The sequence below is a fragment of the Petromyzon marinus genome, chromosome 25 (assembly GCF_048934315.1).
Source record: "Petromyzon marinus isolate PM22_M1 ecotype Great Lakes invasive population chromosome 25, UKy_Petmar_22M1.pri1.0, whole genome shotgun sequence".
Classification (NCBI taxonomy): domain Eukaryota; kingdom Metazoa; phylum Chordata; class Hyperoartia; order Petromyzontiformes; family Petromyzontidae; genus Petromyzon; species Petromyzon marinus.
In genome coordinates, this window is record NC_133691.1 from 7,908,254 (window position 1) to 7,936,042 (window position 27,789).

Genomic DNA, 27,789 nt, shown 5'->3' on the forward strand with positions numbered 1-27,789 from the left:
GTTAGTAAGGTTTATCACGTAAATAGAACATGCCAATTCGTTACTAGTACAGCACACCGTTCGTGTGTTGGAGAGTAAACACACAACATTTTCAATTTACATTTACAAAAAACACTCTTTTATGGATAATATTGGTTGTGAAAGCCTACGTGTTAAACTTTGTGTGCTTCATTATACGGTCACCTTAAAAATAATGGCCGCCTCTACATCCTGCAATCCAAGGCTGGAAACCCCCTACAAGCCACGCCCAATGAAATGCGACTACCATTACTAATGACCTCACCAAGCCCCGCCCATCATTTCCCGTTCCAACGGCGCACGTGAGAACAGAGGTGAGGCTTCCCCCCGACTTTTTTTCACATCATCGGATAAGTTGAGTATTTAATTGGCGATTATTTAAAAAAATTAATCGGAGAGTCCAGCGACATGGAGAATGGTATAACAGAGTCAAGGGTCCCTTTTGCAATGGGGATACTGGTAATAAATGACGAATAAATAGCAGGTCTTTCTGCGTGAGTATAGATACTTTATAAATTACCCAGGCGCATGGCACTGTGTTAAGTCACTCATCTCAAGGTACAAATGTCACGAGTTCAATTCCTTATCTGAGGTAAACTCGGCCGTGCATCTCTCGTATCAATAAAATAAGTACAAGTTTGTGGGAGGTGAGTCAACAGTCGTCATATAGACGGACTGCTCTCTGCCATAATCCAACTCGGGTCCCTGGGTTCGTCGCAATGTGTGCTAATCACTTCACTACGGCTTACAAATGCACATACACACACTTAAACACCGTTAAAATGTCAGATATTTTGTAATGTACGATATTTGCAATGTGTTGTGAGGACATTAGAAACTCAACGCAAATTTTGATTCCTAGCCTTTCGAAATGTCAGTATTTTTTTTGTATGAAAATGCCTTAAGGGTGCATAATTTAAGACACGAGTCACAGTGGCACAGATTGGCTGAATCATTAATGGTTCTTGAATATGTGAGTCTTCAAGAGGGACTGCAGATGGCAGTACAGCAAGTAGGTGGCTGATACATTGCTGTGGATAGTTGAGTCTGGGCCTCTTGCAAGACATTGGTGAAACACAACAACACAGCCTTGAGACTCTCTGAGGCTTCCCTGAGAATTAAATAAAGGGAATTATTATTGTGAACACGAATTATAATCAACTTTTGTGCTTCATAATATAAGGTTTTTGGTTTGATTATGTATATATAAATGCGTCGTTAAACCCGCCACCACCGGACACAGCCAATTGTAGATCGGCTCAGCCTTAAATGCGAACCCAGCGCAGTGAATAAACATCAGCACTTGGCAGGAAAGGCGGTCAAACATTGTGTTGGCAACTTGACCCCATTGTGTACCAGGATGACCTTAATAGGTGCTTGCTGACAGCACTCGCCCAACAGCCTGTTGAAAGGCTATTTGGGAGAAGCTTTGTGCTTGTGTGTATGCACGTGAGAGGTGATGTGGTGGTTTCAGCAGTGCACTACGAGCCCAGTGACCTGGAGTCATTGACAACACTAGTGGCATGTGGTACAGCAACCTATCCCAAACCTCCCCTTAGGTTGACCCAAATTTAAAAAGAAAATGCCTTGTGTAGTCTCTAAACATCACTACTCGGAATACAGTCAGTCTCGCCACTCACTCAGCGTTAGCCTGTGCTCACGAACAGGGTTCAGTAGCGTAGCGCGCTGACCGCTACTGATCCTCACCACACTCCACAAAAACACAACGACAAAGATTCCCCTTATCGTCTTGAACAGACTGTTGAGGCAAGTGCTGTTTGCGAGCACCTATGAAGGTCGGAAAGGTACATGAAGGCGTGGGTGGGTCAACACCACTCCCGACCGCCTTTGTTTCCCCTGTGGAGATGTCTACGCATCGCACCAGGTTCTCATTTAAAGGCTGAGTCCATCAGATACTCGTCACTGGTGTTGGCCGTGAGCGGGATTCAAACTCGGGTCGCGGGGCTCTTTAGCGCAGCCCACTAACCACTACACCACCGCTCCCCACTACCACACTTTACACACACAACCACACACATACATACATGCACACACAGACAAAATGGCTCGAGACCGGTGATTCGGTTCCTCTGACTCTTCAGAGATTTAGTGAGTGAGCAAGGCTTGGAAATTGCCAGGCGGCCGGTGTTAGTGGCTTCTGTCCACGTGCTCAGAAGCGGTGGATTGGTGATTGGTGTAAGATAGGAGGTGGGAGACTCAATTGTCACAGGGGAAAGGGGAAAGGCTGGGTGGTGCTGTGGTTAGAGCACTCGACTCACAATCGGAAGGTGGTGGGTTCAATCTACATTCAGCAAAGACTCCACGTTATTGTGACGAGGATAAGTCTATCTCTATGATGACTGCTCGCAAAGCGGTACTCGTAATGTAGACAGCGGAGAGATGGTGAGCGGAGTAAACCTGTCAACGGGATCTGAACTTTCAATCTATGTCTTGCGCAGGAACCACAGTCTCAAACTACCATCCATCATACCAACTTTGGCCAAAATTGGCTTGGGCACATCGTAAGAAAGGGTGGTGATGATGATGATGGCCTGTGGTCGAGACCAACAACTGAACAGCAGCCAAAGGAGAGGGAACAAGCGCATGATCTAGACCGCCGCGAAAGGAGATGGAGTGATTAAATCATTTCACGTGCCGGTGCTGCTGTGGATCGTTACATATCAGGGCCACGAGAGACGTTGGCGGCTTGGTGAGGCCGTCGTCCAGCAGCAGCGAGATGAAACGTTCCAATGCCAGTGTGGTGAGCTGCGATGCCTCGACTCTAACACTGACACGGGCTACCTGGTGCCCACCACCCGTCTGGGACTTCAGAGCGGCGGTCATCACATTCAGGTCACTGCGCTGTGAGCCGACGACAAGAGGCCACGGCGTCTGTGTGACTTGTCGCAAGTCGTACAGCCCCCACGTGAGACACTCTTAGATCGCACACACAGACAAAGTTCCCCCGTATAGCCTTAACAGACTGGAGGGGCAAGTGCTGTTAGCGAGCACCTATGGAGGCCGGAACGGTATACGAGGGGGTGGGCGGCCAGCACCACGCCCGGCCGCCTTTGTGTCCCCAGTGGCGACGTTAACACACCGCACCAGGTACTTATTTGAAGCTGAGTGGACCTAGGGGAGGCCCAGGACCGGTTCACATAATCTTCACTGGTGTTGGCCTTGAGCGGGAATGGAATCCGTATCGACGGGTTCATAGCGCAGCGCGCTAACCGCTACACTACCGCTCCGAGGATTGCACACACACAGCACGCACACACACACAGCACACACACAGCACACAGCACACACAGCACACACACACACAGCACACACACAGCACACACACACAGCACACACTCACACGCGCACTGGGGAGTGAGTGGTGACACAGTGGTTAACGCATTGCACCATGAACCCGGCTACTCGAGCTCAATTCCCGCCATGACTTATAATCCAGTGTCGAGTGATATATGCAGTGCCGTCCCTAGGGCACGTGGTGAATCGTCGCGACCGCCCCAGGCCCCGCACTTTGGTGGGTCAGGGGGGCACGCTTCGACCTCACGGTGTCAGACGTTTTACTTCCTGCACCCCTCTATCAACGGCCCTGGATACATGGGCTCGTCTTGCGCCTCCTCCCTTGGGTTAACTCAGCCTTAAATCAGTACTTGGTGTGTCACGGGGGATACAGAGGCAACGAACTGGGCACGGTATCAGCCACACCATGCTGACCTTAATAGATGCTCACTAACAGCACTCGCACCGAAAGTCTAAGCACGCTATGCGGGGGGGGGGGGGGGTTCTTTGTGTGTGTGTATATTTATTTATATGTAAATATATATTTCAAAGAGTGTTGACAGCCCCAACGATAATTCCCATTGGAGTCTCTTAAAGTTCCAATCCCGATCTTGCATACATCGTACAACATACATACAAACATGCGTGCGATGCATAAATATACAATAAACAACGCTCGTTCATAATGCAACAACGGAAGTCAAAGTAAGAAGGCGAGTGAAATGAATAAGTAACGCGCGTGCGCCAATGCGTTTGGGCTTCCGACTGCGTCTACCTCTGAGCCGTGCACGCGCGGATTCAAATCGGTGGCAAGTTGGTGGCGTGGCCACGTACGTGCCTCGCAGCAGCAGGTGCCTGGGTTTGACTCCGGGTGCTCCGGACGGGCGCCTTTCCCGCAATGAGTTCGTTCGTTCTCCTACCGCCACTCACCCTCGTCCACCCCATGTCCTGTTCTGGCATGGGTTTCATCTGGCTTCTCTGCTTCTCCGGCGGTGCAGCAAGTTTCGTAATTGCGATTACACGCACAGCAACATCGCCCTCTACTGCGAAGACGCGACAGGATCCTCCCGAAAGAGAGCCTTGAGACTCGGCGAGGCTTATCACCCAGTAACAAAGCTCGATCATTAACAACAATAATAATAATACAGAGTACGATCCCAACGTCAACCAAGGGAAATTCGTGCAGTATCAAAGCCAAATGAGCAGTCGGCAGTTTTCGTTGTTTCACTGCTGCCTGAAGGGACAGCCAAACTTTCACCTGTTGAGTTGGTGGTCTAGACAAGGCTGAGAGCATTGAACATACAATGTGTCTGTCGTTATGCGACAACCAGATTGTAGCGATTATTGGCATTAGGCACTACCCCTAGCATACAAAATACACCTATCCATAATACTCCTATATTGAAGTATCTTATATTCCTATAGTCCTATGGACAGGTTTAAAACCATATTCTTAGCTCTTTCGGTAAAGTCACGTTGAAGGGAAACAATAAAATAATAAAATATATATAAAACAATAAAAATTCTCACGACCGAAAGAGCTAAGAATATGAATTACTGCAGTCACGAAAGCTTTAAATCAAAAGGTTTAAAACCAACATAATTACTTTAAGAAAATATTTAACAATGTCAAAATCATTGGAGAAATCACGTCCTAGACTGTTCTGGCTGTCGTGACATCTTTTTCAAAAGGGGGGCGTTCTCTGACACGAGGGGGTACACTGCTCGCTGGCAAGTGGAAATGATACTGATGACAGCACAATTGGAATATAATTGGGGTGAAATAAGCAAAACAAATTGAAAAAAAAATAATACTGGGTGGTGACATGCCCGCGGGAAGAGGGCACGTTGCAGGCCATCCGCTTCCCGCCAGCACGTTCGCTCACGTCTCCTCCCTTTTCGCAAAGCAGCCGCACAGCAGCAAGCAGAGATTTAAAAAAAAAATCAACGCTGCCTCTTAAATGATGAGAGATCCCCAACGCAAGGGAAAGAGGCGTGCGGACTGGGACACAAATGTAGAAATGACAACACCCAAAGGTGCGCCACTCACGCAACAAAAACACACACGGAGCAGGAAGACACGATTTCCAATCCATATTCTCCACGTGTTTTGTTTACCCCGGAAAAGAAAAAAAGACCCCGCCGAGTCTCACGACTTATTTTCAGGAGGGTCCTGCCACGTTGTCGCAAGAAGGGGCGACGATCGCTTTGGATATTCCCACGGAGTCATTTTTTACGGTGTGCGTTATCTTTTTGTTTCCAAATTTTGGACCATGACGCCGGCTAAGAAGGGCCCCACTCTTGCGACTGATGTAAACTGGGGGTGGTTTAACGTCACGGCGAGCCCAGCCTTGCGCAAGCCGCCCGCTCGGCAGAGCTGCCCGCGTGGCCGCGTTGCGTGTCGTTTCGGCCAGCAGGTCACCGCGCGTTTCATTCAAAGTGGCCCTCGCTGCGTCACTGCTGCCCGTTGGGTCGGACGCAAGTCAGGGAGCATTGCGCACGCCACGTGGCCCTCAAGTGGCGTGTGTGCAAGGCATATGCCTGCCTGCTGTTCGTGAGCACACCTGTCGTGTGCTGTTAAATCTGTAGCACCGGGGTTAGTGCAATATTGCGATACCCAATTATATTGAACGACGTGAGTTCCACGACGATCGCACAGTCTGTTTATAGTGTTATATCGCTGTTTTGGTGAAACTTATTTTTTCTCAAATACCATGTCCCAACATAACGTCTTTGAGAAAGCAAACGTGATAATTAATCAAAGTTGTTAATAATTACATATTGCTTTATCAATTAAATGAGCGCTTTGTAAAAGTGATGTTTTTCTCCTTCGGTAAATGACAGCATGGCAATTATATGACGCGATAATGTTTCAACGTGAATTTAATTACTTCTTGTGTAACTGACAAGATGTGCGTTCTAAGCATTTATAGGTGTTAAATCCGCAATGATGAGAACACGTGTGGGCATGATTACGTTGAGTGAACTGCAGTCTGAGAACTTGGCAGCAATCTTCGTTGACACTGGAAGTGCAGTACAGCAAATCACAGTGTATGTTTTAAGAAAAAAATGCACTTCGAACTTCTTTCGCACCTTACGGAAAAAAAACCGTGCTAACGCGGGGTGCGGAATTGTTAACTACAATCGCAAAGTTATGAGTAACTGGCTTCACGATACTCGTCATATCGTGAAATGTGATATCGTGTTGTGCAAAAATGATATCTCAGTAACCGTTGGGTTTGAATGGCCACACCTCAGCTGATGAGGGTCAGTGGATCACAGCCCGGTGCTCGGTTTGGCTCGCTTAATAAGTCAATGCTACTGGGATACGTTCGTTGATTTAGGGGGCCCATTAGTCAATGGATTAAATGTCGTTCTATTGCAGCACTTGCTAATGCGCCCAGCGTGTGTTTGTGTGTACGTGGAAACATCGCCTCGAGAGGGAGACAAAGGCGGTCGGACGTGGCGCTGGTCTCCCAAGCCCCTCGTGTGTGTCACTCCGACCTAGCTAGGTGCGAGCAAACAGCACTTGCCCCAACATTCTGGTAAGGCTATACAGAGCATCTGCGTTGTATTGTGAGCAGCAGTTTAATTAGTGGCAGCACAATGCGTTAGAAATCTGACCAACCTGAGTTCGATTCCAGGCTATGGCTAACGTAACGTCGTGAACGATATCCGAACAAGGTAGTAAGGGGGGTGGGGTGAGGGGGGGGGTTGTCCTCCTCCAGACTCCAGAACGACTCGGCCTCAAACGAGAACCTGCCACCGACTGCGGTGACAAAGGCTGCTTAGTCGTCACTCTGACCACCACCACCACCCTGATGGCCTCAATAGGCGCTCGCTGAACACGCACGTGGCACCACAACAGCGCCTGTGTGCGCCCTGTGTAATGGTGGGGGTCGGTGGGAGGCGACGAGATGGGGGGGGGGTCGAGGGACATAGTGGGGGGGGGGGGCGGGGGAGGTCATTGCCTTTGTATGCGCGTGTAAGTAAGTACCCGCGTGTAAGTAAGTACCCGCGTGTAAGTAAGTACCCGCGTGTAAGTAAGTACACGCGTGTAAGTAAGTACACGCGTGTAAGTAAGTACACGCGTGTAAGTAAGTACACGCGTGTAAGTAAGTACACGCGTGTAAGTAAGTACACGCGTGTAAGTTAAGTACACGCGTGTAAGTAAGTACACGCGTGTAAGTAAGTACACGCGTGTAAGTAAGTACACGCGTGTAAGTAAGTACACGCGTGTAAGTAAGTACACGCGTGTAAGTAAGTACACGCGTGTAAGTAAGTACACGCGTGTAAGTAAGTACACGCGTGTAAGTAAGTACACGCGTGTAAGTAAGTACACGCGTGTAAGTAAGTACACGCGTGTAAGTAAGTACACGCGTGTAAGTAAGTACACGCGTGTAAGTAAGTACACGCGTGTAAGTAAGTACACGCGTGTAAGTAAGTACACGCGTGTAAGTAAGTACACGCGTGTAAGTAAGTACACGCGTGTAAGTAAGTACACGCGTGTAAGTAAGTACACGCGTGTAAGTAAGTACACGCGTGTAAGTAAGTACACGCGACACCTCGGCCCGCCTGCACCCTTTTTTTTTGCCTGGGCACCGCGGTTTACAGCGCGGACGCGATAGGAGGTTAATGACGCGGGGATGGCATCCTCCTCCTCATCCTCCTCCTCTTCCTCCTCATCCTCCTCCACCTCCTCATCCTCCTCCTCATCCTCCTCCTCATCCTCCTCCACCTCCTCATCCTCCTCCTCATCCTCCTCATCCTCCTCCTCCACCTCCTCCACCTCCTCCTCCTCCACCTCCTCCTCCTCATCCTCCTCCTCATCCTCCTCCTCATCCTCCTCCTCCTCATCCTCCTCCACCTCCTCCACCTCCTCCTCCTCCACCTCCTCCTCCTCCTCCTCATCCTCCTCCTCCTCATCCTCCTCCTCCTCCTCATCCTCCTCCTCCTCCACCTCCTCCTCCTCCAACACCTCCTCCTCCTCATCCTCCTCCTCCTCCACCTCCTCCTCCTCCCCGGAGCGTCACGCTTCGAGCCGGCGCGATTGGCACACAGACCCCGCGCAGATGTCACATCATTAACATTATGGATTACCCCGTAATGTCTCCGACAAGCATGGCATGGGTGTGTGTGGGGGGGTGGTGGTGGGGGGGTGGTGGTGGGGATGGTGGGGTGGGGGCTGTCTTTGTGTGTGGGTGGTTGTTGGGTAGGTTTGTGTGTATGTCTTTGTTGTGAAGGCTATACGGGGGATCTTTGTCTTTGTGTATTGTGGGGGAGCGGTGGTGTGGTGGTTGGCGTGCCGCGAGAACAAAAGAACCCCCCGCCCCCCCCCCCCCCCCGAGTTCGAGTCCCGCATATTAACAGTGGCGAATATCTGAACCGGTCATGGGGCCTCCCTTAGGTCGACTCAGCCTCAAATTAGTATGGTGTGGGTGTTGGGTATATGTGTGTGTGTGTATATTTGTGTTATATCTGTGTGTGTGTGTGTTTATGAGGTGCTCGCCAACAGCACTTACCCCAACAGATTACGTTGGCTACTCGGGGGTTTGGTTATCGCTGTGCTATTTATGGCGAGTTGGTGGCACAGTGGTTCGCACACTGCGTTGTGATCTTGACCACCCTGGTTCGATTCCTGCTCATGGTCAACATCAGTGGCGAATATGTGATCTGGTCCTGGGTCTCCACGAGGTTGCCTCAGCCTCTAATGCTTACCCAGTGTGGCAGTTTAGCCGGCATCAGCAATAGGCTGGATGTACTTGCCTTACCAGCCGCTCGTAATACCTTAATAGGTGCTCACTAACAGTGCTTGCCACGACAGTCTATTAGGCTAAATGGGGGATCGTCATCGCTGGATTATCAAGTGCATTTCTGAAAATCACACCTATATGCCTCACCGTAAAATAATAACATTAATAGAACAGAGAGGCATGCTAATATTTGTGTAGCTTTCGCAATTGCTCATTTACTTTGATAACTTTGATCAAAATTGATCTGTGACAATGTCTTGTAATCTAATCGTTAATTCGAAGCACTGCAATGGATGAGACAAAGAGACTTCAGAGATGAAATTGCTGCGTAATTTATCCATTTACTTATTTTGAGATTTCATTAATGCATTGGGCTTTTGAGAATTAACAACAAAGGCATTATCTATGAAAACACACACGAGGGTACTTAATTACTGTGTCACATGGAAGTTTGCGCGTAATTTTGTGGACAATGTTACGTATTCACGTTTAACGCAATCACTCGAGTGTATCATCATCAGCATTGGCCTCTGGCTTGGTAGCAATGCAGCCAACGCACTTGACTCACAATCAGAGAAGGTTGCAAGTTAACAATCCTAGTCAGAGCTCAAGTCAGCCTATCGCCCCCCTGGGGCGAACAAAATGGGTAGCATCACTTTGTGGGAAGCCAACCAATAAGGATAGACTCGCTCTTAACATGGAATTGTGGAATTTACACCAGCGGCTCAGGGCATAGAGACATTGTGAATGGCAATGTGTCTCGCACCTTTATTAACCATGTGAGAATCCGGGTGAGATGCACGGTCTCATTTGTTGTTCAGATAAGTGCTTATTTTGCTCCATGTCTATCATCTGCAATAAGTTAATGTTTTAATCTCGGTAACAACTTCAGCTGCAGAAAGTGAAATAAAATGTCGTGCAAAAACGTGGGATTTCATCCGGTACCTTAGAACCCATCCATCGGGGATCGGAATTGTCCAACATTTTGTGAGGGCATGGGGACCCTGACTTTGTCTCTGATCTCAGTCGTCATTGGTGACCCGGCTATGACCATTCAACTCTGTACACATGAAATCCAAATTTTATCTTGCATAGAAATCCAGGGCCTAGAAATCAAACCCAGGTTATCTCTGGTAAAAGGCTTAGCCAGGGATTCATTTCTCACTCGACATTTTTCAGAATGCCAATAGGCCGGTTTGGAGTAGGGATAATTGTCAGCAGAAGGCACTACCACTATGCTTCTCCATTTCACCAATATTATTGTACCGTATATTAAAATATATATAAGCATCATTGGGACAAATAATGCGAAATGGATGTGCCGTAACAAAATGATTCCCCGAACAGCATTCCGGACTGTTCTAGCCGAAAGTAAGCACTGGGCTTAGTACCGTTAAGGCAAGTAAATTTTATTTTATTTTAAACCAGGGTGAGAACTCTAGAGACCAGAATTCGTTTCATTCACTAGAGTGACCTGAGTCACCAACAGGACAAGAGCTAACGTCTCATAAAATAAAGTACAGCAATTAAAGCAAATAGTAATCAGGACAAGAACAACTGTCTCATAGGAAATCGAAAATATTGCAAAAAACGTAACTTCGCATTCAATAACAAATCGCCTGCAGTGTAAGTTGGCTCGGACAGATTATTTTAGACTGATCATAGTGCAACTACAATGCAGATCCCTTACATGGCTATGATGAATATGCCTCCTGAGTGAGCCAGCTACCCTTCCACAACCCAGTTATTTCAGTTGAAAGCAGCAACACCTTTATTAGAACAAGTGGAAATGCTTGCCCTTTGTTTTACAACAACAAAACTACAAAACCTACATTTTTTTACCAGCATACCCTTATTGCGTCGTTAAATGTGTTGTTACCAGATTCTGAGAAAGGCATTATGTGAGTGAGTGAGTGAATGAGTGATTGACGGATGGGCAGGCCTGCCTGTGTGGAATCCTGATATGTCGCCGTCGTATAAATCACCTGCAGGTCACGTTTATTGCCTCTATCAGACCGTAATAACCTGCAATGACTTGCCGCTCGTTTCTGCTTTTTAGGCAGTGTTAGCACTACAATGAAACAATTCAAAACTGTCTACACTGATTTACCTGACGCCCTGCTCCGAGTGTAATGACCTGCGTGAAGTTTACGCACTTATTCTCTCTCTGGCAGACGTGTCTGTAATGTGTAGGGTATAGTGCAATGGCTTCGTTAATCCTGCGCACTGTCTTATTTTGTCTAACTTGATTTTACTTTGATCAACGTCCTAGCCCATACATGTTGGTCAATACGCCATCATTGCTGTAAGCAAGCCTGACTCTGCTGATGATACTTTGAATGTCAACACCATTGTGAAGTTTTCTTGCATTGAGCCAATGCTTCTCTGAATATAAATCTATGTATATGTGCACTTCTAGAAGGCTGTGCGCGTCCGATAGGATGCGTAAATACAGGATGCGTAAATACAGGATGCGTAAATACAGGATGCGTAAATAGAGGATGCGTAAATACAGGATGCGTAAATACAGGATGCGTAAATACAGGATGCGTAAATACAGGATGCGTAAATACAGGATGCGTAAATAGAGGATGCGTAAATAGAGGATGCGTAAATACAGGATGCGTAAATAGAGGATGCGTAAATACAGTATGCGTAAATAGAGGATGCGTAAATAGAGGATGCGTAAATAGAGGATGCGTAAATAGAGGATGCGTAAATACAGGATGCGTAAATAGAGGATGCGTAAATACAGGATGCGTAAATACAGGATGCGTAAATACAGGATGCGTAAATACAGGATGCGTAAATACAGGATGCGTAAATACAGGATGCGTAAATACAGGATGCGTAAATACAGGATGCGTAAATACAGGATGCGTAAATATTCTTGGATTACCTGCCCATTTTTTTCGTTAATTTTACAACGAATGTTTTAAAAAATTATTTGACCAAGAAAATGTATGTTACAACACATTTGATCTAATTTAATATTGAGATATATATCATTTTTTTATTTGCCATCCAATGCGATTGTTCTGCTCTGATTTAGTTTCCTTTGCTATGGCCAATGTAGTGGTGCCGGTCTCATGAGTTCTCACCTGGTTAAACAACAACACAACATCTAAGCTATTCATGTGGATGTAGACAAATGTAACAACATAATATTGATTATATTATCAGAGGTGCCAACAATTCATCACTGTCACGGTTTTGATTGAGGAACCGTATGCGTGTGAATATGCAGTAATGATGCAATGGATACCAAAACTGTGCTACACATCCAGAAACCGGTGTTCGATTTCCAGCCATGGATAAAATCAGTGCCAAGTGGTATCAGAACTTGCCCTGGGCCTCCCCTGAGATCGACTCAGCCTTAAATGAGTACAGCCGTGCCTGCAATTGTATAAACATGTAATAATATAAGAATAATTAAATTGTTTTTGTATCCCTTTTGGTTGTACTGTGGTTAGCGTGCTTAGCTCAAGATCGTAAGCTTGCGAAATCACATCTAGGCAAGTTGTCAACTCATGCCATCATCATCCCAGGGACAATAAAATTAGTACCACTGTGTGGGAAGCCAACGGTGATCATTATATGGGTAGAATCTTCCCTGCCATCGATACGTGGAATTTCCATCATAGGCGCAAAATCACCAAATACTTTTTGAGCATGGAAACATTTAGACTTAAAAATAAACATGTCTAACATTTTTTTTATATATAATATCTGTATTAGTTAAAATACTGACTTTAATAATAATAAGTAACTTTCAGCCGTTTGTTAATCCATAGTCTCCCCACGCCTTTCAGCCATGGCGTTATTTGACCATATTTCACCATACTGGTCACGACATGTTCACGATGTACCCAGGACCTATTCAGATATCACTCGGCAATGCTGTTAGCCACGGTGGCGATTCAAACTCGGCTTGCAGGACTCACAGCACAATGCAAAACTATCTCATTTAAAACTTGTCTTGGGTTGTAAGGCACAACTGATTGCTTTTGTAATAAATACATCCATTGATATCACCCATTTTTTTTTGGCTCCATTACAGCCACTGTGACAAGTTTATTGCTCATAAATTAGAAATGCCTCCCAGCGATATCAGTTCTTAGAAAGTACATCGCCTACCGTGTAAAGTCGGGTTTGTCCTGTTTCCAAAAAGGAAGGTACAGATCTTTCCAAAGTTACAAAAGAGCTTCTATTGCAGCCGTGCGCAACGTTCGAGTTGAGCCTGATTTAGCCATTAACTAAAGTCCCTTTATTTAACCAGCTGGTAGCTGATTGATGTTTGCGGTGTGTTCGTTCGTCTGAAAGAAACCCTTACAGCCACCTTGCACATCTCGCTAAATGTACCACATGCGGATCTTTGTGAAGCCGCGAAAGATATTGCGCCGTAGCAGCGAACAGTGGTCCCACTTTAATAACGCGATTTTTCGATCTGTTGTATGTCCTCTTGCGATAAAAAATATATATATTGAATAGTCTGTTGACAATCCACTGCTGGTTGAAGGCCTCCCCCGGAACACCGTGTCAGTCACGGAAGTTGTTTGACCATACTTCACCAAGCTGGTCAGTGCCGAGTCGCATACAACACACTTTGCTCAAGACCAAGCGTCGAGGTGTGGGTCTCCCTGCTTGTGGTATTGAGAGACATTCTCCCTCTTTGTGTATGTACGTTGAACTTCTTTCGCACCGTACGGCAACCAGCACGGTGTGTCGGACCTCAGAGGTGACAGCCTAAAGCTCAGCACGCAAAGGAATCGGATTGAAAAATGTGCTTCTCAACACCGCTGAGCAACATTCTCCATAACTGAAGCGTCCGGCTCATCCAGACGTTTGACCAGATTTAGAGCAGAATTCTAATTTTTTAGATGAGAGGGCCTCATCACTGAATGTGAGAAATAATGAAGCCAAACGTGAGTGCTTTTGGCAGCCGAGGGGTCGAGATTTTTTGCCAGAGGTGAGAGATGCCTCGAATGGGGCAATGAGGGGCTTTAGAGAGATGAGAAATATCTTAGCCCCAGGTCACCATTTCCAAAGACATTATATCTCAAAGAGCTGCCTTCTTGGTTATAAATAAGGGTCTCCTATTTGATGTTTATTAATCCCCGATCTCTCTACCGTAATAGATAGCTCCGTTGCTTTCGCAATGGATCTTACTCGGATGTAAATAATAGAGCAATATTTATTTTACCCAGGTCTCTTTACGATCGGACTGAGCGCTGGGTTCACAATCACCGAGACTCCGAGTTCAACTCCTGGTCGGGTTTTCAACCTGTTCAAACGAGCGATAAGGCGGTACTCACCCCCATTGCAGCCCTGAACCAGTGGTGTGCATTCCACATTCCTGTCCGCTTCCCACAAAGTGGTCATCACCCCAGAAAGATGATGAGCTGTACAAGCCATATACATTCGGGTTTTCTGTTAACGGATATCTGCTCCAAGGCACGCACGTGCAGAAATCAAATTCGTATTTGTATCACTGCATTGCTGTTCATGTGAGAGAAAACAAATATATCTAGGTTTTGCAAGTATACCTTACTCTAAGTAATGCTGCCGTGGTGAAATGGTCAGCACACACTGGACTTGCAATCCACATGTCACGGAACCAATCATCAATCTCCCATCGTGGTAGCTAAAACATTGGGCACATGTATTAAGTCGCCCCACCTCTGTCCACCCAGCAGTATAACTGTGGCCTGCGCTCCTTCATTGGCATTTAGATCCTGAACATATTGCCGCCAGCATGCGCAATAATACAAATATTCGATGGGCAGATTGCGTGTGAGTACTCCTACCTCTTCCAAGACGTCGAACACGCGTGGGAGAGGAAGCAAAATATGCCCCATTAGGAGGGCCCTCTCGAGCTCCCTCTCGTGGGGGGCCCTTCTCCCAGCAGTGGCGCGAGCAAGCAATTGCAGGGCTGCATCTTTGCCGTTTACCTTACTCTGCAAGTTGTTAAACACTAGTGAAGTGTTCTTGTCTTTTGACTCGGTGTGGGTGAATATTAATTTATATTGGAGGCACTGATCCAATCATGGAAATGTTTTATTCCTATCCCTGGGCTATTATCCCCACATCAAAGCGGTAATGATGTTATTGACGTCCGACGAATAACGGTCCGTGTCAACCGGTGACTGGGAACTGAACTTGCAACCTTCCACTTGAAAAGTCAATTACACTGCCGTGACAGAGTTTACGCCACAAACAAAAGAGTCGCCAAAAAACTGAAACATCCACACATTGCAATGGTGATAGCAGTGCAAGTAGTTTGAGAGAGGAGCACACGAGCCAACCGAATGTTAGCCCCACTCCTCACCCTAACCAACAAGGTAACCAACCACTAGTTTCAGCTCTGCCACTCACCATAACCTTACCCATAGCTCCTAACCCGTTTTGTTAGCACCACCTTGGCGTTGCTTCTGGTGGCAGATGTTGCTGGAAAAGAGATGTTGGTGTGCAACATCTTTTTTTCGGGATACGGGGACCGTCTTGTTTCTGGCTATGGGCTTGTAGATGAGGCAGCCAAATGTGCAGACTGCATCTGAGAAATCGTAAGTGCATTCAATGTGTGCAGTTCCTGAGAGCAACGACCTTGATAGTAGCATTAACAGAGAGACAAGAGGGTGACAGACCAAAGTTAGAAAGGGGCTGTTTCAATGGTGATGATGGCAGCAGTAGCGGAGATATGAGGAGGCCATTGCTGTAGCAATGGCCGTGATAGTAGCAGTGGTAGAATTACAAGGAGGCAGCGGGCCAATTATGACCAGGTGGCTTCTGAGAATGAGCGAGCGTAGGATCATGAATCGCGTGAGCAGCTTCCCGCTGGATTGTATCTCCAACAGGGAGGGACGTGTAAGCGCGTGTCCCATCCTCTGGTGGAGCAGCGCTACTGAGCGCTTCGACAAAACGGGCAGCTTGGTGGATTCCTGGCGGTCGGCGCCGGTGGCATTTGCCACCTGCGATTGACCGCCGCGTGCCCCCGCTCGGCACGATAACTCAGGGGTCCCAGTCGCGGTGGTCGTGGAGGGGTTAAGTCAAGCGTCACCAGCGCACGCAAGCATACGGTGTGAAATTGAAACGAGCCAACGGTGACACATCGCTATGAAGGACCGGGCACAGTAAATTATGAACGCCGGATAATTTATCCTTTCATCAGGCCGTCGCTTGACCCCCGGAGCTCGCACGATGAGTGTGGAGTGAGAAAGAGAGCGCGTGTGTGAGACACGGGGGGGGGGGGGGGGGGTCAGGAAAAAAATTCCATTATTCCAAGCCGGGCGTATTTTATCCGGCGATGTTTTAATTTACATTACAGAGACACGGCGTAAAAAAAAAATGGTCCCATAAAAGAGATTAATTGCCTAATTATATGTCTCTTTTCATCTCCCTCTCATCCCTCTTTGCACGAGGACCGGCGGGTGGCCGGAGCGTGTAAGTAGGTTCTTATTTCACTGTAACTGCCCCTGTGAATTGGCGCGCGTTATTAATATTAAAAGTCCATTCCTGCATCCGACCCCCACCCATCCAGCCACCCTTACCATCCCGCTCATCGCACCGCGCCCCCCCCCGCCCCCCCCCCCCAGCTCTCTCCAGCCCTGCGTCACGCGACGCGTACGTGTGCGGCGCATGTGCACGTACGTAAAAGCCACCATAATATTTTGACAGTGACACGTCCTGTGATTTTTTTTTAAAGCAACAGCTCCCATCAACCCCCCCCCCACCCCTGACACTCAACTCCCACTCCCCTCCTCTCCCCTTTTCCCCCGCAACCCCTCCCCGTCTCGCCGCTTCATCGCCTGCTTGGCTTCGGCGCAGCGAATGTGATGGTGGGTGGGTGGGGAAGGGAAGACGGGGCGAGGGATGAGAAGGATCAGAATTTTTGCTTAGCGCTCGGGTGGGCTGAGCGGCTGTGGCAGTGCGCCGAGGGCGGCACTGCCGATGGAGATGGGCCCCGGTTCGCGTCGGGGTCTGAGCCCGTCGCGGCCGATCGCGTCGCCTCGAAGTCCCCTCGACAAAGACTGCAGCAAAAAAGACGGAGGCGCTAGTGTAAATTTGTTGTTGTTGTTTTGTTTCTCCGACTATGAATTACGCCCAGCTGGTACTCGATACTGGGTTGTTTTTTTTTTAATAAACATCGGATGACTGACGTGCGGAGTAGCGACGTTTACCGAGCGTGAAGACGCGAACGTTGACGAAGGTCCGCATATTGAAGTCGTCGGCTCAGAAGTAGTTATGCGGTGTCATCTTCCTCCCCCGCCTGTTCTCCGACACGATGCGAGGCCCTGCCGCGTTGAAGTCATTCTCAAAGGGTGTGTCTCCCCCCCCCCCAACCACCACCAACTCACGACACACGGCTCCCGATACCACATAGCGGAGTATAATAAACCCGCCGCTGACCACCAAAACACAGCAACCACACACCTCAACGGCGAACGCCGAACCACTTAAGCCGCTCGACAGTTGACCCCAGAGCGCCGGGTGTGAGACCAGGGTGGTGACCGCGTGCGTTTGTGGCCGCTCAGTCTCAGACAAGCCGCCCCGCACAGCGACTTCGTTGATGTCGCCACGGATCGCAGGGAAACGACTCGTGGTGACAACCTGCATCGTGCTGACGCTTCCCTTTCTTCTTCTTCTTCCAGAATGCTTTCGGCTGTAAACGTTTCTCTTAATCTCGATTTTAAAATAGGATGCATTCACCTCGCCTGTCGTTTCCGATTGTTGCAATATTCCCATGAAACTTGCCTTTTTTAAGCGAGGCGGCATTCCCGTACCGCATTGCACCGCTCCTCAGATGCCATGGATTATTGAATGCATCTGTGCAGAGTTTGGAGTGGCACACCCCTCATCAGGTTTCGGATTTCTGTGGCGTGCGACGTAATCCCGAGAAGTCGCCCGCTGAAAAACGGAGCGGCTTTTCAGCCGATGGCTTTGCTGAAAATAGAAACGCCCGTCGATCCACAAACGTGAACTGAAATTCAACATTGTGACCGAATTAGTTAATTCGCTAACACGCAGCCAGGATTTTAACTCGAATCGTTATGGTTGTGAGTCAGCGCGCTGAGACGCTCTGCCTCTCGGTCAAATGTTATTTTTGCGCGTCCGTTTCACTCCAGAGGATATTCGCATTCACGATTGCCAAATGCGAACGTTGCCACGATGTCCAGGTCTTGCCTTTGGTGTAATTGTAGTCAATATTAATTAAACACTCAAAATAAGCTGTGACAAATTCGCTTAATAAAAAAAAAATATTTGCAACTGTCAATGAAGATGCATTGCTTGCATTTTAAGTAAATGTGAATTAGAAGTGTAATGAATTGTTACGAATACACCGCACATTTATTAACACGGTGGGTGAGAGGTTCCTTAGCAACACAGACAACCTGGGTTCAAACCATGGGTAACGGCCTCATCTGAAACCAATAATAACATTGTATACATTGTTACAATAATAAAAAATGCGTACATTATTATCCTCAGGAAGCCTCACTGAATCTCAAGACTCCATTCTCAAGAGGACCCTGCATTTGCATTGTTTGGTTCAGTGCCATCAATGATGTTTGGCAAGCATGGTGGGGTAAACTGGGAAACCTGGAGAAATCCCTCCAGATATAAGGAGATATCAGTCAGCACTGCCCACTTCAGGCCACCTCACAGCGACGCACCTACAACACCTGGCAAGCCCTGGCAGTGACCCACCCAAGTCAGAACCACACTTAAGGCTGCTTAGTTTGCTAAAATCTAAGGAGATCAGGCGCATTTATGGCGATGTAGTCATAGGCATGCTTTAATATACCTGTATAACAAACCAAGTTTGAATGTATCATATTTTCAAAATTGCACCATAGTTTGCTTGCTTAAAAGCAAATGCTGCATTATAATATCGGTCTTGAAAGCCGATAGACTGATGGACTCAACATATTTGGATAAATGTGCTGCAGTCACAGAACGGAGCCACACTCACATTCGCGTTTACCCATAATGCTCCACGGCAACGCGTGACGCGTTTGTGTGGTGTTTTTGTTTTGTTTGCCTTGAATAGGCTCCCCATAGTTCACTGTATGTGGAGTGTTCTTGCCAAGAACATCTGGTAATTCTGTAGCATTTGCTTAACGGGCCCGCGACTGCTGATGGGACCCAAAAGGTCAAATCCGGTCCAGAGTTTGCTCGCTTAAACAACTGCTGCTGCTGCTGCTGGAGGATAATAAAAAAAAATAGCGGCTGATGGAGATATAGCACTCGAGAATCTGCTTCGTATTTGCATTTCATATAAAGCGCGCTTGATGGCCTCAGCCCAGTCGCTGATGACTCTGGCTCTCTAACCACAGTGCCGGGCCTGGCTGGATTTACTTGCCGGTGCTGCGTGTGCGCGTGTATCATGCAGCACGAGAGTGTGTGGGCTTAAGCTCTCCAGTGAAGGATGTGACACAGGAGGGCAGATTGAATTCGCTCTGTATGTTCTTTCCGTGGAGCGCGTCTCCTAAGAGGGTATTTTGCTGCCTAATGCCAGCACAGCATGCTGACCCAGTAAATGTGTGTCCTCAAAGATTATTTATATATCGTTATTTATTTCTGCCGCTGTTGCCGCTGCTCCTTAGCATGTTGGGTGCATTGCTGTTTATCCAGCAAAACAAGCCGGCCTACGACCCAAACATTAAGTGCATGCAGTACAACGTCCACAAGATCCGACCGTCACATATCCGCCCTGACCAAATAACCGCCCACGCCCGGTGCAGGAGTAGAGCATGGTGTGATTACCATTTGCTAAAGATGTTCACATATGCGCCTTTAATTCAGTCCCCATATGCGACATGGAATATGTGATGTTCTGCTGTGCTATGCGAGTACACGTACGTTTGTGTGTGCGTGTGTCAGAGTTGGAGGCAATCGCGCTCCTGCAACAATGGGGGCTGGAGGAGCGACTCTCACAACAACGGGCGGAGGGCCGGGCGGTTAAAAAGGTACCAACTTAGCACAGTGGGGAGCACAGCTGGTGCATCGGCCAGTCATCTCAGTCAGGCAACCCATGGCAGCTGGGTCTGTCCCGTGACCTGCTGCCAGCGAGCCTTCTACGCTTCGCATGGCCGCAAAGTGCACCTAGCCTGGCACAAGCGCCGTGGTGACGTCACCGCCACCTGCTGTCGAACGGTGGCTGCTGTTGTTGTTAAGGGAGTACTGGAGTAACGGTGTGTTCACTGTGCCGCAATCCAGGCGACCTGAGTTCGAGTGCCATTTAAACCGGTCCTGGGACTCACCCATCACCAATGCACACTGACCAGTGTGGCGAAGTATGGGCAATTGGCCTCGGTGGCCAACACAGCGTGGGGAGGGGAGGCCTTCATCCATCGGTGGATTGACAAGGGGTCGTAAGTTATCATTGCTGTTCATGGCATGGTGCATGCGCTATACCCTGACCTGTTGGGCAACCGTCCCTATGTTCTCCCAGCTCACAGTGGATACTTGGCACAAACAAAGGTAAAAGTGCAGCCCTGCAATTGCTTGCTCACGTCACTCCTGGCAGAAGGGGCCTCCACTAGAGGGTTGCTCTCTCTCTCTCTCTCGAGAGAGAGAGAGAGCCCATCGAGAGGTATGTTTCGGCCTCCTCTGCCACGCTTGCGAGACGTCTGGAGAAGTGGTGGCGGGGTACCCACACTTTACCCCACCACACGCGAACTAGCAATTTCCGAACTGAGGTGTGCCCATTTATACTGCTGTGTCGACAGAGACAGGGGGATGTAAGGAACCATCATCACCACCACTACTACTATCATTTTATAAGGATGATGATGATAGTGGTATTCATAAGGCATACCACTATCATCGTCACGATCATGATCATCATGATGATTATAGTGGTAATTATAATGATGATGATGATTATGCAGCTACGTTTTGCACAGCTTGAGTTTCATTGATGTTTGTATCCACATACACATGCAGTGTGCATGGAATTTCATTACACTTTCTTTTAATCATTCAAATTATGATTAACTACATTAGCTACATGTGATTAACACCTATTAGTTGTTAATCAATGCTCTATTGGGTTAAAGTAACATGTGTTTTAGCTGTTCAGCATTGGACATATGTTGTTACATGTTAATCACTAATTACTATGCAATTTGCCATAATCTTGCTCAATTACATACATATATAATTGTACTCAACTGTTAACCATATTTCAACACCTCCTCAATCCTGTAAACATCATTCCTTTTTGTCGTGAATGTAAAATGTGAATGTCTTCGCAGCGATGGTGCTCATACCAATCGACATTCCTGAACCAGTGGTGGGGAAATTCCACATTCCCGTGTTCGGGCAATCTTGTTCATATAACAACCGCTGTGGGCATTGCGAAAAAGCGGTGCTGATTTTTTTTATCCACCCTAGATTACGATGGGCTTGAGTTTACCTTTGACTGGGAATTGTCCCCCGCAGCCGTCTGATTGCGAGACGATAAAATATTCCACAGCGCCTCCTGGCCATATTTAATTTACGTACCACTCTGAACTCTGCGTAATATATTTGTGTGATCTGTTGATTTCAAAGTGGAAAATGTGACAGCGGCAGTCGCCAGAGCCAGACCACGGGTCACATGATCCACACACTGCCCACAACTCCGATTCACAGACCACGGATCACGTGATCCACACACTGCCAACAACTCCGATTCACAGACCGTGATTCCGCCCCTACAGAGGCTTCACGTAATGCACTTCTACATGTTGAACTTCTTTCGCACCCGTACGTAGTCAACCGTGCTAATCGGAGGTGCAGGGGGAAGGACAACAAACTAAACACGAAAAGCAGTTCTAATAACCTCAGCAGGTACATATGCAACGTTGGTTATACCATCACCTTGCCATAACAAAAAATAAGTAAAGGCGCAGGCCTGCAATTGCTCACGCCCACGACTGCTGGCGGAAGGCGCTCCTCTAGATTGAGATCCCGAGAGACCCCCTTTCGAGGGTATTTGGGCCGACTCTTCTTCCACGCTGTCCAGGCATCTTGATGACCCAAAATAGCAAATTCTACATTTTAATGTAAGCCAAGAAACAATTTTCCTGGGGGGATGGGGGTTGTGCTCGTCTTGTATCCCAAGAAAACCCATACGTACATAGAGATAACGCTAGAAAATCCATACAAATAGGTCAGTAGCCTCCTTGGTGTACTACTATCAACAGGCTTTCTTGAAGTCCGCGTGTTGGGTGTCTTATGTGTACGCCTGATCCCTGCATGATCCGTCAACTCAATTCCAAAGCACTGTATCTTCTATAATTGAAAGCTTTAACGCTTCTCTCTCTCTCTCTCACTCTGCTTCTTCCATCGCGCAGCTCAACGTTTTGGAATTCCCTCCCATCGCCTCTCTTTCCAAGTTCCCACAGTAGCCTGTTCAATTTGAGAGACACGTAAACTCTTATCTGTTGCACCCTCGGTCGTGCTGTTTGTTGCTGGCCGCGTGGTATTTTTTTGGGGCTTGGGCTCCTGCGCTCGGCAACCGTGATGAAAACAAAATAAACACTGCTGTGTTTTTTTGCTGTTGCTGCTGTAGTTTTTTTTTTTTACCCGAAATCATTTGGCGCATGGTTCTTGCTGCTCAGTTGAAACTACAGGTGTGCTGGAATTGATGGCTCTCCACATGTTGGTTTTATTTTTCCAGGAATGACTTGTGGCTCATTTAATGTGGTTTTCACCGCTCTGGCTCTGTCAAGAAATGGCCCCCTATAAATCTTTTGGCTAAAAATAAAAAAAAACCTGATGCGTTGCTAACCGTTGAAGCAACCCAATTCCAAGAACTATAATTCATGTACATTTATATACGTGTTTGTATACGTGTCTGAGCATGTACGCACGCCTTAATAGGTGCTTGCTGAAAGCACTTCGACAAAGAGTCGATGTGACGACATGGGTTATATTTGTGTGCGTGCGTGGGTACGTGCTCGTTTTTTTTTTCACTATCGTAAATCAAGGGCAAAAGTCGCCGTCACTGTCCCTCTCCACACCCACCGACTCCGCACGTCCAAACCTCAACTCGTCACTCAGGTGATCCTCAGCCTTGACGTGGTCTCTCCAGGATGTTTCTGTTACACGTCGTCGCTTTAAGATGTTTTCTTGTTCACATTTTTGTTTGCTGCGGTTGCACCCGACTCAAGAGCCGCATGGCTCACAGGGCTACACCTAATCAATGAAACTTGAAAACTTGAAACCTTCGATTGGCTCGAACCTTTGGCCAGCTAAAATGGTTGGCCAACAAAAAAAGAAAAGCTATAAAAAGTCCCGCACGGTTCAGCCGAACGTCCGTTGTCGACAGAGGCTCCAGTCTGAGCGCGCGTCACCCGCACTCTGACCTCACACCTCGTCTTCCTCGAGCTCCCTTTGGCCCTTTGGGCCACCGGGGTGTGGCCGCTTCCTTCACCGACACGGTGTCTGTCTCCTTGCGCTGCTATCTCTCTCTCTCTCACTCTCCGCTTTTCTTTGTCCGTCGCTGCTACTGCTGCTGCTGCGTGTTTCCACCGAGGCAGCGTCCAAAATCTAGCGCCGGCAAAGATGTTTTTCGCGACATCTTGAAGGTTTAAATAATCCAGAATTATTTGTTCTCCTACCACATATCTCAATTTTGGTTGAGCTCACGCGTCCATTTGTACAAGATCTCCTTCGTCCATCACTTCCATGCCACATCTGCTACTGACGACCCTCAGCCATGCCACAGTCACCTGGGGCATGGATGAGGGTTGCCGTGGCCAGCCTCGTGGGCCACATCTCTCACCTGCAAACAATAACGATTGACAACACTGCCCACAAGACCCCTCCGCTCACACTTGTGCACGAGACAGATCCCTGCAGCTCCCTCAATTGTTCAAAAGCCAAGGCAAAGTTATTTGCTGCTCAAGTAAGCATCGAGGCAGCTCTCATCTCGGTGGCGAGATGTTAACTACCTTACCTAGTATCCAGGATGTCGTGGGTTCGATCCCAACACTGACAATGCCTGTATATTTCGATATTTGTGGGTTCTTTCGGTGAAGTCACGTAGATAGAAAAATTGTAATAAAAATAAAGTGAATACAAATAATCTAAATAAAAAAAAATACTCACTTTATTTTTATTATTATTTTTCTATCTATGTGACTTTACCGAAAGAACCAAAGAATATGAATTCCTGCAGTCACGAAAGTTTTGAGTCAAATGTAAATTTCGAGTTTTCATGTTCTCACCGTGGTCGCGTGGATTTTTCTCCGGGTCCTCCGGTTTTTTCCCTCCACATTTAGAAACATGCGCTGAGAGTATTCGTCCGCTATACATTTCCAAACGATAAGCCACTGCGTTGAGCTAGCCTTTGTGGACAGGTAGCTTCTGAAAAAGACGCAAATAACACAGTGGCCTTTACCTGCTAAACGTAAAAAATAGTTTACTGTCGTGTTTATTTTTTTTGCGATTTGCTTACCTTTTCTATACTTAGCACTCCGATCGTTGTTTGTTGCTGCAACTTACTGAACCGCCCTCACTGCACATCTGTGAAAAAGAGATGCGGAGCTCATCGGATCCCTCCAGTGTAAGTAAACTCAAAAGTATAAAAACAACAAAAAGTATTACATTAAGAGACCTCCTTTGTCAGTAGCAAGATATAGCAATAGGTTTTTACCCATTTATCTGGCACAAAAACTGACACCTTTATACAAGGGGTCATGTTTGCAATAACCACAACACAAGTAGTCAAAATGCAAACAAAAAAGACAACTCTGATAATATGCACTATCCTTGAATTTGATATAGTTGTTACTGGCAAAGGAGGTCTCATAATGTAAGTGCTTACCCCGAGCTCTCAATACTCTGATGGTGCGCTGTTTTTGAGTTGTACGCCTTTTGGCGTCTTCTGGTCCAACACCAGTGGAGACTGGGCTCTAAGAAAAGCCGTCTCGGGTGTGGACCAATCAAATTCAAGGACAGCGCATATTATTATCAGAGTTGTCTTTTTTGTTTGCATTTTGACTACTTGTGGTTATTGCAAACATGATCCCTTGTATAAAGGTGTCAGTTTTTGTGCCAGATAAAAGGGTAAAAACCTATTACAACAAAAAGTATATAAACAACAACAAAGGCAAACAGTGATTGTTGATTACATGTTAGCGCGAGATTTTGCAAGTCAGCAAATGGTTGTGATCCACTCTGCTGATGGTGGAACCATTCATTATTGCCACAACGATTGCAGGTAACGTGTGCTCATGCTGTTGTGTGCCTCGGTGGTAGGGCATATGCGTGCGCGAGTGTCTGTGTGTATGTACATGTGGGGAGCGGTCGTGTAGCGGTTAGCGCTACGCTGCGCTATGAACCCGGCGATCCGATTTCGATTCCCGCTCACGGCCAATAACCAGTGACTATTATCTGAACCGGTCCTGGGCCTCCTCTAGGTCGACTCAGCATCAAATTAGTACCTGGTCCGGTGTGTAAACATCGCCACTGGGGAGACAAACGCGGCCGGGCGTGGTGCTTGCCACCCACCCCCTCGTGTACCGTTCCGGCCTGCATAGGTGCTCGCTAACAGCACTTGCCCCTACAGTCTGCTAAGGCTATACGGGGGGATCTTTGTCTTTTTTTTCGTGTGCGTGTACATTTCCAGAGCAGCCAGGCAAAGACCACGGTTGTCCATCAGTCGTCGGGAAGTGGACAAACTACTTTTACAAGCGTCCCTCTGACCCGAACATCACCCGATATTCCCAGAAGAACACTTTGGACAACAACGGATAAGAGCCAACGTGGTTGGGCGTCTGCGCGTGCGTCTGCGCGTGCGACCACGTGTGTGCGTGGGGAGCGGCAGCGGAGCGGCGAGCGCACTAGCACCGTGAACCCGGCCAACCAAGTTCGATTCCTCGCTCACGACCAACAACAGTGGCGAATGTCTGAATCGGTCCTGGGCTTCCTCTAGTTCGACTCAGCCTCAAAATTAGTACCTTGTGCGGTGGGTAAACATCAGCACTGGGGAGACAAAGGCGGCCAGGCGTGGTGTTGGCCACCCACCGCCTCGTGTGCCGTGCCGGCCTTCATATGTGCTCGCTAACAGCACTTGCCCCACGAGTATGTTAAAGGATAGACGGGGGATCTTTGTCTTTGTTTTGTAGTGGTTAGGTGGTTAGCGCACCGCACTACAATCCCAGACATCTGCATTTGATTCCTGGCCATGCTCAGTCCTTGTGTTTGTTGGACACTTAAAATGACCCAACGTCTCATGCGCCATAAATCATCGCACCTCATCTCAATAATTACACAACCCAGCATATCATCACCGATGAGTGGTGTCTGAATCGGGCCTGGATCTCCTTTAGGTTGACTCAGCCTTAAAATGAGTGCCGGGTGCAGTGCGCCCAACAACATCAGCGTCCATATTCTTCGTTCTTTCAGTAAAGTCACGTAGATAGAAAATGATAATAAAATAGAAAAACGACGTTTCGATCGCAACACAAGCGGTCTTCATCAGGCCGCTTGTGTTGCGATCGAAACGTCGTGGGTTATTTTTATTTTATTTGTATTATTTTTCTTTGTGTCTACGTGACTTTACCGAAAGAACCAAGAATATGAATTCCTGCAGTCACGAAAGTTTTAAGTCAAAAATCATCAGCGTTGCAGAAGGGAAACATGACCGGCCAGTCGTGCATATAATACAGGCCACGCCACCTCCTCGTGTGCAACTGTAGGTGCTCACTCACAACACCACGCAATTGATGTTTTTAACATCTAAATGCCACCGCATCTCAAGACGCTGCAGAGGAACAGAGAGGGGTATTTATTCTCCGAAGAGAGAGAGAGGTAGCCAGTTATAGGCACAGGGCAGGAGATCTGTTGTGAGCTTGAATTTGAACAGGGACAGGGAGTCAACAGCACTGATGGTTGGGCCGAGTGCGTTCCAGACTATAGGCGAAGCAGAGCAGAATAGGCGACCTCCCACCGTGATTATGAGACGACAATTTAGCGCTAGAGTCCATGCGCGCGCGTGTGTGTGTGTGTATGCCTACGCCATCACTATATGCAATCCTTTAAGTGTGTCTGCGCACGTGCGTGTGTGTGCATGCAGCACGCACACGCGTGTACGCGCACCGACGCGCGCATGCATGTGCACGCGCTGCGCCGGCATTTCCGCACGCGTCCCGCACGACGCGGCGCACAAAATGCACGCCCCGCAAAACGGGGCACGCATTTACGCACGCGTGGGCTATCACCGGCGCGCATGCACATACGTGCGTGGGCTATCACCCGCGCACGTGTGTGCATGCACGCGGGGGCTCGCGTGTGCGTGGTTCGCTAGCCCTGGCCGGGAGGTCGCGGGTCAACGGGTGTGCGCGCGCGTCCCCGACGCCGGATGAGCCACCACGCCTCATTAGCACGGAGGGAACGCGGGAGGGTCTGCGCTCTCGGGCCAGACGTCGGCGGGCGGGGGTGGGGGGGGGGGGGCGTTCGGGCCGCCGGTCTGGACAGGGAGCCCCTCGCCTCATTTGTCTTCCCGCACAGTCGGATCGTGAGCGGCGGCAACTGGGGGGTGGTGGTGGTGGGGGGGGGGGGTCCTGCAGAACTCCTCAGCCCTCCAAGCCCGGCCGCTTCCCATCGCGAGGGGCGAGGGCGCATCGGCCGGGATGAACACCCCCAGGTGTGTGCTTACTTTGGCTCCTGCCCCAGAGATGTATCCCTTCCACGGTGGCATCGTGCGGGTTTATTAAACCGAACAGCAGAA